This window comes from Orcinus orca, chromosome X (assembly GCF_937001465.1).
Source record: "Orcinus orca chromosome X, mOrcOrc1.1, whole genome shotgun sequence".
Lineage (NCBI taxonomy): Eukaryota > Metazoa > Chordata > Mammalia > Artiodactyla > Delphinidae > Orcinus > Orcinus orca.
In genome coordinates, this window is record NC_064580.1 from 21,072,577 (window position 1) to 21,083,013 (window position 10,437).

A 10,437-nucleotide genomic window follows, 5' to 3' on the forward strand; every position below is an offset into this window, starting at 1 on the left:
GCGCAGATCGTAGGCTCAGGCCTCATCCTTCTATTGCCTCTTGGGCACAGGCCCGTCCCCTTCACTTCTGGTTTTGGGGTCTGCACTTCCACCGAGGGCTGGGCTTCGCCACACCTTCTTTTCTTATAACCTTGAAAAGCACAAGCAGCCAACAAAATAAAAATCTATCATTTTTCGGTGCGGCTTTAATACGCACCAATTTTCGTGGTACTGCAGTTGCCGGGAAGGTCATGAAAGGTGGTCATTTCTTGGCGATCACTTCACCAAGCATTATTCACTGTTTTGGGAATGTCTTGTTTGTTCCCAGTGGCAGGACTGCTCCTGGTGTCCATCGCCAATTTAACACACCCAGAGTCCCCATATAGGGCTTCCCTGGTGGCGCAGTGGTTGGGGGTCTGCCTGCCGATGCAGGGGACACGCGTTTCGTGCCCCGGTCCGGGAAGATCCCACGTGCCGCGGAGCGGCTGGGCCCGTGAGCCATGGCCGCTGGGCCTGCGCGTCCGGAGCCTGTGCTCCGCAGTGGGAGAGGCCACAGCAGTGAGAGGCCCAAGTACCGCAAAACAGAACAAAACAAAACAAAACAGAGTCCCCATACATAGCTCTTGCCTACATGCAGGCTCGCTGTATTTGGTGCATCAGAATTCTTCATTGATTCTTCCAGTGATCTCCTGCCTAACGGTGTTCATAGAGATGTGCACGTAACATGACATTCTTTTACAGAAGTACTTACCTTTTATTTCTCTAGGTATTTCAGAAAGGGCTTTATAGTCTTTTTCAAAGTGTGTGGTAGGTACCTTATATCGTCTAAGAATTCCATTCAGGATTGTTTGTTTTAAAAGGTGGTTTGCATCTGATAGGGTTGAGAACTGTTGTTCCAGGTGACGGCAGTACAGTTTAAATGGTTACTCTAACTGTAGACCATAGCTACAGTCCTAGTGGTGGTTTGGAGTGGTATGATTGAGTCCTAGGTAATTTATGGGCCATTGTTTTCCATTAATATTGTTGCCTTGCAATCTGCCAGCCTTTTTGGACAGGTTTTGTTTTTTGTTTTTTGTTTTCAAGAATCTCTTGATGTTTAGGTGTAGACATAATGATACTACAATATTCATAGTGAAGTCACAAATGAGAAGAATCCAAGATAAACTGGTGAAATTCCTGAATTACAGACTACTATAAAATAAATGTGTTTTTCTAACCAATAGCAATTATGATAATTACATATTACAGTAGATACAGTCTACTGAAATAGGATTAAAAACTCCTTGACTAAGAGTTCCTTAAACATGTCCCTCGTTCAGCAATAGACAAGAATAATTTTCTCCTGGCATATCAGTTGTCTTTGGGCAAATGTACACAGTCGTCCCTCGGTATCAGCGGGTGATTGGTTCCAGGACACCCGCCCGCCCCCGCAAGGATGCTAAAATCCTCAGATGCTCAAGTCCTTACAGTAGGCCCTCCATGTCCCCATCCCTGGTTCTCCCTCTGCAGATCTGATTATATTTGATCCGTGGTGGGTTGAAACCGCAAATGCGGAACCCGCGGATATGAAAGGCCAATGTGAATACTTGTGGATGCCTCAGGGGGGCTTGAAATCGGTTTAGTTTCTTAGCTCTTTTAAGCATCCTTCCCTGTCTCTTTTCCCCTCCACATGCCCACCTTTAGGCTAAGCGTAAGACTGGATAGTTAAACCATAGTTTGCTATCCAGTCATCCAAATAGCCAACTTTAATCAAGCCCAACTGAATGAGGTGAACAGGAGCTCTGACCCTCACTCAAAGCACTGCCTATCCTTCCAACTTGAACAGATGAACTTAGCTGCCTGCCGGCCTCTTGCTGGCTTCTCACCAGCCATGATCCCCTTCACCTTCTGTCCTCAGGAATTTGCTGTGTGTTGGGTCTGGAAAAGTACCAGTCTGGGACAGTATTCCGTTTAGGTGGAGAGGCTAATTAGAAAGGGAAAGCTCTGCTTTCTTGGGGATCTGAGGTAGATTCTGTTGGAGGGGAAGTGGCACAGTGGACCTGTGTTGGAGTCAGGTTATCCTTCTAAAAAGTAAAGTCCAGGATTTCTGGGGGCTGCTCCCAGCCTGCAGACCAGGCCCGGTAGCTTCTCAGCATGACAGAGGAGGAGGGCTGGGGCTAGGGTGAGGCAAGCAGGAGCCCAGGGTGTACGGTGCAAGGAGACAGCCACCCTCGGCTTGTGCAGGTCCCAACAGGGCCGGTGCCCTGGGTGCCTGGCTTGCTCACCTTGCCTCAGCCCCGCAGACAAGGCCCCTCACCACCTGGCGCCTGTCTGCTCCCCACCTCTTTCCTCTCCTCTCTTTCCTTTGCCTTCTGTGCTCTGAGCATAGTCACCGGGCACCGACAGGCCCACCCCTTCAGGGCTCTGTGCCCTCTCTGCTTAGTCACCTGCCAATCTCCACCCATCACCTCAAATATCCCTTCCTGACTTCCAAGGAGCTCGCCTCCTCGTCTCTGCTGTTCTGCCAAAGCACACGTACCACACGCCGTATCAGAGCCAGGCTTCGCATCGGAAGGGAATCGAGCGTGTGTTTGCACCGTTCTCCACACCCAGCCTCTGGATTCTCTGAGGGCAGACACGATGCCTTTTCCGTCTTTGTCTGGTCACCAACTTGGTCATCACTTGGCACAAAGTTGGCACAAGAACGAAGGAACGATTGACCCCATGCTCTAGTTACTTTACTTCAAGACTCGTGTGAAGAAACATTTCATCCCCTCTTTAGCGGTGAGAAAGGCGTCCCGAGCCGGGTCTTCTGAGCGTCGTGCTGTAGTGCCCCAGGGTGTCTGAGCCTCGGCACTAGTGACATTTGTGAGGGGGCGTTTTCCTGTGCACCGTAGGGTGTTTAGCAGCACCCCTGGCCTTCCCCACTAGATGCCAACAGCACTAATCCCCCGTTGTGGTAACCCAGAACGGCTCTAGATATTGCCCAAGAGGCCTTGCGGGGGCAAAATCATCCCCCTGGTGAGGAACCCCTCCACTACCCTGCTCTGTAAGCCATGAGCTTGATCCAAATGCAGCCCCTAAGCTGACATCCCCGGGCACCCCTCTCTCAGTAGAGAGGTGCATCTGCCCACTCTGTCATGGGATGGCGAGATGCTCAGTTGTGGTCTTGACTGTGTCTTCGGTTGGGTTCCCCAGAAGCAAACCCTGACAAGAGGATTCGAGTGCAAGGAGTTTATTTGGGAGCTCATCCCGAGAGACACCGGTCAGGGGAAGGGCAGCTCAGTCAGGGTTGGGGAAGAAGGTGATCAAAGGCACGGTCATGAGCAGAAGGCCGCTGTGGACAACTGGTCCCTGCTGGGGCCCTTTGGGAGACAGTACGGAGCAAGCTCAGGTTGTTCTACCCTAGAGGCAAGGAAGCTGGGCTGTTTCTCCATCCACTCCTCTCTCTCATTTGACTGACGACAGTCCTGAGGGCATTATTTCCCATCACTCTGGGTTGCCACATGTGAGAGCCACCCATGCTCCTGTGGCCTGGGTGCCCTCAGAGAGAGCGTCAGGAGTGCTTGCAGTAATACTCAGTCCTCGTGTACAGGATGGCAAGTACCTCGGGGAGATGGGCAGGGCCCCGGCAGCATGGGCTACACCTGTGTCTGAAGAGCCATGGAAGAATGCGGCCATTCGCTCTTGGTGATGGAGACAGTGTGCTCCGTAATATAGGTGGGCGTGTGCAGAAGTGAAATTGTACTCCATCCAAGGGAACGGGGCGATTTCACGTGAGGTTTTTGTCAGCTACTACAGCCCACGATGCCAACAGTGGAGAGTGTGGCCCACGCCTTACTCTTCCCCGGGAGGACCCCCAAGGCAGTCTGGCCACACGTGCACTGGGTGAGGCTCTGTCCCTGGCTGTGCGTGTGTTCCGGTGAGCTTTAGCTGGCCAGACAGTGCTTACCATGGCTCAGCACCCCCTGCACTTGAGCTCCCTAATTGCCTGCTCTTTCCACAGCATGAGGTTTTTTGAAAATGTTCTCAGTGCACACCATCTTTGGAGCCTTCTGAGCACATCAACGAGCACGCTGGCTGATTCTAAGGAGTCCAGCTGCTGCCGTCCCCTACGGCAGCTCGACAGAGATGCACATGCTGAGAAAACCCATGGCCAGAAAAGACATGCTAGAGGAGGCAGAGAACTGAATTAATTACAAGATAATTAACCTAATTTACAGTAGTCAACTGGTTTGTTACATATTCACTGAGTGGAGCATGAAATTTGTTTTAGTTATAATATACATAGAGTAACAGTTACCATTTTCAGTGTACAGTTCCGGGAGTTTTGAAAAATGTTGTCAACCATGCAGCCGTCATGCAACTGTTCCGTCATGCAAAAAAATTCCCTCGTCCATATTTGGAGTCAATTCCTCCCTCACCCAGAGTTCCTAGCAACCATCAATGTTTTTGTGCCTATATATCACCTTTTCCAGAATGTCATATAAATAGAGTCATAAGTCATATAGCTTTGGGAACCGGCTTCCTTAACATACCTACATTTAAGGCTCATCCATGTTGTTTCTTTTATTATTAGTTTGTTCCTTCTTATTGCTGCATAGTATTCCATCGTGTGGTGGTACCAGCGTTTGCTTACCCATTTAACAGTTAAAAGATATTCTGGTCGTTTCCACTTTGGGGTGATTATGAACGAAGTCAGTGTAAACATTTGCAAATAAGATTTCCTGTGAACATAAGTTTTCATTTCACTTGCGTAAATATCCAGGCATGGCAATGTTGGGTCACGTGGTAAGTGTGCATTTAACTTTATAAGAAACAGTCAAACTGTTTTTTAAAGTGGTTGTACCATTTTGTGTCCCCAACAGCAATGTTTAGAGTCTCGGCCACATCCTTGCCAGCACTTGGTATTGACAGGTTCGTTTTGTTTAAAAGCATTCTAATAGGTGTCTGGTGTATTTCATTGTGGTTTTAGTTTCCATTTCCCTAATGACTAGTGATACTGAGTACCATTTCCTGAGCTTATTTCCATTTATATGTTTGTTGATGTGTTTCTTCAAATAGTTTGCCTATTCTTTATTGGGTTGTTTTCTTATCATTGAGGTTTGAGAGTCCTTATACGATCTGGATACAAGTCGTTTAGGAGATACGTGTTTTGCAAACATTTTCTCCCAGTCTGTAGCTTGTCTTTTCATTCTCCTAACAGTGCCTTTTGAAGAGCAGAATTTCTTAATTTTTACGAAGTCCAATTGATCACTTTTTTCTTTTCTAGGTTATGCTTTTTGTATCAGAGCTAAGTAATCTTTGCCTAACCCAAGGTCACAAAGCTATTCTCCTGGGACTTCCCTGGTGGTGCAGTGGATAAGACTCTGTGCTCCTAATGCAGGGGGCCCAGGTTTGATCCCTGGTCAGGGAACTAGATCCCACGTGCATACTGCAACTTGAGTTCGCATGCCACAACTAAGGAGCTCGCCTGCCACACCTAAGACCCCAGGCAACCAAATAAATATTTTATTTTTTAAAAAGGCTCTTCTCCTATTTTCTTCTAGATATTTTATAGCAGCAAGCTTTATATTTAGGTTTATTATCCACTTTGAGTTCATTTTTGTATAAGGTGTCAGGTATAAGTCAAGGTTCATAAGTCAAGGTTCATTTTTTACATATGGATGTCCAAGTGTCCCAGTATCATTTGTTGAAGAGATTGTCGTTTCACCGTTGAACTGCCTTCCCACCTTTGCAAAAAATCAATTGACCATATATGTGAAGCCCTATTTCTGAACTGTCAATTCTGGTCCACTGATCTATTTGTCTATCTCTGTGCCAATACCACTGTGTCTTAGTTACGGTAGCTTTATAATAAATTTTGACACCAGGTAGTGATAAAGCTCCAACTTTGTTCTTCTTTTGCACAGTAATTTTGGCAATCCTAGTCCTTTTGTCTTTTCATACATTTTAGAATCATCTTGCCAATTTCTACAGATTGTCAGGTCTAAACTGTAGTTCCACTAATTATCTGTGTGCCCTTGAGCAAGTTACTTGATTCTCTTGTGCCTCTGTTTCTTCATTTATAAATTGGGTTGTTGATGATGATGATGGCTACTTCGTTTAATTGTTTTGAAGTTTAAGTGACATAACCCATATACACCATATCCGTAGAAAAATGCCTGGGACATAGTGAGAACTCATTAACGGTTAGCCATTTTTTGCCTCACCACCACCCTTCCGATTGCCTTTTCTTTTATTTCTTTAAGACAGTGGGGCACCATGGTGAGGACAATGGACTGGAATAGGGTGAGACTGATGGCAGGAAAAACAAGTTTGGAAGTGACTGCAATATCCCAGTGGCAACTGATGAGGTCAATGTTAGTGAAGATGTGAAGGAAATACTTGAATCACTTCTCAGGTAGATTGAGCAGGGCTTGATAAGTAATTGGTTATAGGAGTTGAAAACAAGGAAAGTTGAATTTGACTCAGAATCGCTAGCTTTAAGAGATTGAGTGGCTTGTGGCAACTTATATGGTATCACATATAATTCACAATCTTTTGGGGGGGTCAAGATTGTAGCAAGTTGGGGAATGGTGGCCTTCTTTAGACTGTAAACTGCCACAAGAGCAGGGACTGCTATTTTTGCTCACTACTGCTTACCTACGGCATAGCTACAATGCCTTGCTAGGTACTCACAGTAGACAGAATAATGCGCCCCCCAAAAGATGTCCAATCCTACTCTTTGGAACCAGTGACTATGTTACCTTCCAGTGCAAAAGAGACTTTGAGGGTACGATTAAGCTATGGAGCTTGAGATGAGGATAGTATCCTTGACCCTCTGGGTGGGCCCAATATAATCACATGGGTCCTTCTAAGGGAAGGAGGGAGGGAGGAAAGTCAGAGAGAGAGAGAGAGAGAGAGAGAGGAGATTGAAAGACGCTTCGCTGCTGGCCTTGAAGATGGAAGAAAGAGCTATAAGCCAAGGAATGCAGATGGCCTCTAGGAGCTGGAAAAGGCCAGGAAACAAATCCTCCCTAGAGTCTCCAAAAAGGAATGCAGCTTTGTCAACACCTTAATTTTTTCTTAGTGAGATCGATTTCAGACTTCTGCATTCCAGAAATATAAGATTATACATTGGTGTTGTTTTAAGCCACTACATTTGTGGTAATTTATTATAGCAGCACTAGAAAATGAATATATGTTTTATGTGATAGTGTTGAAAAATCGTGAAGACCTGTATACTGCTGCCTGTAGTTTACTGAATCCAGGTTTGTAGAACCTCATTCCTCTCTAACAGGAGTACCACCTGGTTGTCTAATATCTGATTAAAATCGAGGGGGAAAAAAGATGTACGAAAAAGATGCATGCAGCCTTTCCCAGAACATCTACTGTCATCCTTTAATTTTATAAAATGCTTTGTTTCCAAGATCCCAAATGTCAGAAACAAGTAAGAGGCTTAGCGTCTTTGGGGAACGCAGAACGAACCCAACCAGAACAATATAGTGGTAGGAACTCAGGCTCTGAAACCAGGAAAAACCAAAACCAAGAGGCATATTTTGCTAACGGGGTTGTTTCCAAGTGTGCTTCTCCCAGGCCACTGCTGATTGCATCGTGGAGGAAGAGGCCACCAGCTCCCCATTTTCCTCTCAGAGGACTGCAGGGGAATGTTCCATTTCTGCAGGCCTTTTGGCCTGGTCACTTTCTCAGCACATACACTGCCAACCCCTTTCTGACCTCAGTTCACAGTTTACACTCAACAAATCCAGCTCCCTGCCCTGGGTGTAACCAGAGACAGGGATAACCCCATGACGTAAACCTAGATTATGTAAACTGAGTTTTTAATGTAAACAGAGATCACCTGTTCTTTAGCTCTGTTTAGCTTTATAGAATTACAATGGCTAACAGTTATTGAGTGCTCGCCGTACGGGAGTGTCTGCATGCCTTAATCTCTCAAAGCCTACTACAGTCTCAGTTTTACAGATGAGGAAATAGAGACCCAGAAGGTTTTAAAACTCGTCAAAGCTCAAATAATTAGAGCAAATCCAGGAATATATATGGTTTTTCCTAGAAGACAAACTTTATCTTTCCCCTGAAATTAAAATGTGCTGCCTAGAAGCCTTTGGGCTTCCTAACATTTATATGGAAAATGGCAGATACTCTATCTAGCAAGGACTTTAGGAATCATAGCATCTATTTTTTTTCCCTATTTCTAATTCTTCCCAAGGTGAAGCATTTATTCAGGTGAGGCTTACAGTCCATCAGAGCCTCAATGAGCAGAACTTCAAGACACTGGAAAGGGGAACATCACAAGAAAATGAGCAGATCCAAAATGTGTTCATTCCCAGGAGACTTATAATGAAAACAACATTCAGGATCAGGATCTGGAAGCAAAGCAAGATCGGCATCATCATACAAAAACTCAGTTACAGGGCTTCCCTGGTGGCGCAGTGGTTGGGAGTCCGCCTGCCGATGCAGGGGACACGGGTTCGTGCCCCGGTCCGGGAAGATCCCACATGCCGCGGAGCGGCTGGGCCCGTGAGCCATAGCCGCTGAGCCTGCGCGTCCGGAGCCTGTGCTCCGCAACGGGAGAGGCCACAGCAGTGAGAGGCCCGCGTACCGCAAAAAACCCCTCCCCCCAAAAAAAAAACTCAGTTACATCCACTATACCATACCTGCTGAGGTCAGAAAGTGGGCTCCTGCTACCACTTGGAAGCCTTTCCAAGGACAAGGGCTAAAACCAAAACCTTTCTCATGGGAACCTACTGTATAGCATGGGGAACTCTGTTCAATACTCTGTAATGACCTATATGGGAATAGAATCTAAAAAAGAGTGTATAGATGTACGTGTATGACTGACTCACACTGCTGTAGAGCAGAGACTAATACAACATTGTAAATCAACTAGACTCCAATAAAAAATTAATTAAAAAAAAAACCTTTTTCATTATCCACAACACTCTAATCCCTAAGCCAGTCCATAGATTGCATGTTTTTACAAGAATTACCAAATATAGCTCAGAAAATGGAAAGTATGCTTGGTGCTCAGAAAAATAAAAATATATTTGTATATATATGTGTATATATTTTACAATTTTATAAATGCTAAAACTCCATATTTAAATATTATTTAAATAGCATATTTAATGCTATTTAATAGGTTTTGGTATATATATAATGTTAATTTTTGGTAACAGGTTTTGGTATATATAATGTTTATATAATACATGTATATATTAAAATTATGTGTATATTCAAGGTCACCACATTACCTTACCCAAAGAAGTCCCTATAGACAAAGTACCTCCGACTTAGTCATCCTACATTTTGAAAAGAGTAAAAACTTAATATATTTTTAAAAGAAAAAAAATTGTCATCAGATCCATTTTAATATGGCTGACTAATGTTACTAAATATATAACACTGTCTAATACTAAATTACAGTTGAAATGCATTACTAAGAAAAGATGATAACCCCAACTATAATTTTAGTTTTGTCATATATAAAAGCTAGATACGACTCCCGGCCTACATTTTTCTGGAAATATCGTTCGTTATCTGTTCATCTGTCTCAGAGAGTCAATGCCTTGTGCCATCGCCATTTTGATAACAATCTAGTGTCTACAAGGCCAAGGTATGAAGGTATCGTCTCTTGTAAGAACCTCTCACATCCGGTGTGACACTTAAACTCTAAGTGTAACCCAAGCCTTAGCTCCTCCCTACTCTCTTCAAATGTGATGTTCTTTTCTATTACGTTTGGAGAAAAAGGGGTTTGTCATCTGACTGCTCCAGAGTCATTCAGCCGGCACCTCCTTTTCTGCTTTGCGAGCTCCTGCTCGGGGCCACCCCAGGCAGCCTTTCCCTCCCCTGTAACGATGCTATCATGGAGCACGGAGGGTGGGCCACATGCTCTATGGTGGCCTGCCCTCCATTCCCCCACGACGGCAGGTGAGAATGTGTTTAAGACTTTACTGACCAGTTGGGGATAACTTATTGGTATTACAGGGTAGAAAGTACTTTTTAACTGGATGCTAAATATGAATTCTCTCATAGTGCAAAGGAAAAGAACAAAGGACATTAAACACTTCATTGAGGAGGGTGGGGTCCTTGTGACGGGACATCCCAGTTCTCGGCCTTGCTGCCAGGCCCACTCTCCTCTGACCCTTCCAGAGAGAGAGAAGGAGCCCCCTTCTTCAAATGTGTTCAGTGTTCAGTTTTCACTCCATTACAGGAAAACTCCACTCACTCTCCTCAGGGGTTAGCACTGTGCTGGGTTGATCATCTTCTGTGGTGGGCACTCTTTGGGCCCCATCCAGGCTCCTCTCCAGGCTTCTGTGTGCTTTTGCTTCTAATGGTCTAAAGTTGAGACTCTTTGATCTGCTTTAAAGAGCCAGGGACAGGCAGGCACAGGAATGTGAAAGCCCAGCTCCCTGGCCTGAAGTTGGGACAAACTCAGAAGCGTGACACACTCCAGAGCTCCCCAGCAGGGTCAGGCTG

At 45.3% G+C, this 10,437-nt stretch overlaps 1 protein-coding gene across 1 annotated transcript in view; it reads right to left on the minus strand.

Moving 5' to 3' along the window:
- KLHL15 (kelch like family member 15) overlaps positions 1-10,437 on the minus strand; it is a 475,484-nt gene that overhangs the window by 268,966 nt on the left and 196,081 nt on the right. The gene's annotated exons all lie outside the window — the stretch shown is intronic.